Below are 2,500 nucleotides of genomic sequence, written 5' to 3' on the forward strand. Positions count from 1 at the left end.
AGTACGGTGAGAGAATGTGAGTAAAGAGTATTTTCCAAGGACTCAACTATGCGCCGTGGGAGGCTCGAACCCAGGACCTTCCGATCCGAAGGCGAGTGTCATACCACTAGACCACACAGCCCCAGATGTAGACATGTGACCCTATCCCTATCAACCGTAGAAGAATCGCATCATTCATTTCTATGCAACCAACAGTTTTCTCATCTTGACTTCTTTTATACATCACCAATAAATAATAAGGCGAAATTGAATGTAAGCTTCAATTTAATTTTTAAAAAAACAGGTCAAATGAACGTTTCGGGTTTCCCCTTTATCTACAAAACAAGATGAATGAAACACCACAGATGAATGAGATGATGTGGTAGTGGCTCATTCAATTCAATCTCACATTATTATTTCTTTCTTCCAGCTTCGAGCAGCATCATTTACTTGATACATCACAAACGTTTTTTTTTAAAAAAAGTTTATTAATATGGTGAGTGGGAAAAATAGTCTTTTTTTGTTGTTGGTAGGTGTGAAGTTTTAGGTCAAATTCTAAAAATGACGGTAGGGAGAGAATTCAAGACATTTGGGTTTTAAAAGAACAATTATTGAATATAGTTTCATTCCTAACTCTTTCGAAATTAAAAAAAAAACAACAAACAACCACCACAAAAAAAACACGAAACAAAAACAACAAAAAAAAAAAAAATAAATAAAAAAAACAAAAGCCAAAACAAAACAAAACACATAGAAATTCTATTCGTACCGGAGAGATACAAATTATTCCCACAAAAAATGGCCCACGTCATAATCTATATGTGACCCTCCGTCTCAAAACGGTATTATGTCGGGATGATTCAGACCCCAAAAAGTGAATTTAGAGATAGATTGATGAGAAATTGGAGCTTAGAAGATTTTGCAATGCAAGAAATAGTCTTTATACTCCAGCATAAAGTAGAGAAATTAAACCCACGTTGGATATTTGTGGCTTTGAATTCAAATTCCCTTACCGAGTGGATCCCGACATAATACCGCTTCGATACGGTGGGTCACATATGGATGAAGGTGACGTATACATAAACGCAGATCTGACATCCGAACCCTCGTATGGGCCAAGATTATCATTATTGTAATGGACAATATTTTGGGTCATTTTTTGTTGTTGAGATTTTTATTACAGCAATGAGCCCATAAGGAACTGGGTTATCAGACCTGCCAATACATACACTATGGGTGATGGTCTACATTAAAATTTATAACATCGCCTAACGGGCGCATAGTAACCGCCTTCGAGTTAACTGTTTCCTAACCGATCATTTTAAGTATTTTCCCCAAAATGACAAGCTTACCAAAAAGAAAAATATATTCTAAAACTCAAACAAGCTGTCTACAAAATAACTTTATGTTCTTACAAATTAAACAAAGACCATTCTTCAAAGTTTGTGATGTACAAAATAAATCGGAATAAGAAAAATTGTATATTGTGTGGTAACAAATGTGACGATTCTGATGCAGGTGGTAAGGAGAAGGTTAAGTGTTGCTGTTGGCATAGGGCAGGGACCTCTTGTAAAAAGCGCTGTGCATAATTTGAGCAAGTTTACTGGATATGGCGCTATATCACTCACTCACTCACTCAATCCCATGACCGAATTGCCGTCAGGAGGACTTGCGTGAAGCAGAAGTTACAGTTTTCCTCCATGCCTGTCTGTTGCTAGCCCTATGTAGCAGCTCCGGAACCGACATCTCTGCCTATTCTTTTATATTGTCCAGCCACATCTTCCTTTGGCGCCCTCTTCTGTGCTGGCCTTCGACTGTGCCCTGTAGGACTGTCCTGCTCAGGCTATCGTGTCGAGAATGATGTCCAAACCAGGACAGTTTTCTGCCCTTCACAGTCACTAGAAGAGGTTCTTGTGGGCCTGCCCGAGCTTCTATTTCTTCCAGAAAGTCTTCGTTTGCGCTATATATAAAAAGTTAAAGAGTAAACCCCTCCTTACCACCCATAGGAAAATCGTTAAATTTGTTACGATGCAACCAACATTTTTTGCCATTCTAATTTCTTTTATAAATCATACTAATATTCGAACAAAATTGTTTGCTATAATAGTTAAAGTATACCAGCACTGTGTTCAAAAATATGTATAGCAAGAACTCACTAACAGCTTTTGTGTTTGAGTGAAATTACTTCTATTTTTGTATATCTAGGTTGAGTGTGAAGATTTGGCGGAAAATCCGGAAAATGTCAGGTAAGGGGAGAGTTAAAGCTAATTTAATGTTAATAGGATTCCATAGTCTGATGTCACGTCCGCCCAGCAACGAGCAGCTTGGTTCTAAACAAAGAAAATCGGTACTTTTTATTCTTCATGCTGGCTATAACGTGTGCACATGCCATGTAATCAGGATGTATAAAAGTCAAAACCTGATCAGACTTTAAGATGTTTTTTTTCTCCTCCGGGTACACCTTTATGCTCGTTGAAGAAGTATTTCATAAGGGCGTCTGCCATTGTTACGATAGTTTAGA

General features: G+C 37.7%; 1 protein-coding gene across 6 annotated transcripts in view; it reads right to left on the bottom strand.

Annotated features, from left to right (window-relative positions):
• The window catches only part of LOC144960460 (uncharacterized), a 20,767-nt gene that overhangs the window by 4,186 nt on the left and 14,081 nt on the right, over nt 1-2,500 (bottom strand). The gene's annotated exons all lie outside the window — the stretch shown is intronic.

The sequence above is a fragment of the Berghia stephanieae genome, chromosome 15 (genome assembly GCF_034508935.2).
Source record: "Berghia stephanieae isolate SIO BIC M18660-M18661 chromosome 15, UCSD_Bste_1.3, whole genome shotgun sequence".
In the NCBI taxonomy this organism is placed as follows: Eukaryota; Metazoa; Mollusca; class Gastropoda; order Nudibranchia; family Aeolidiidae; genus Berghia; species Berghia stephanieae.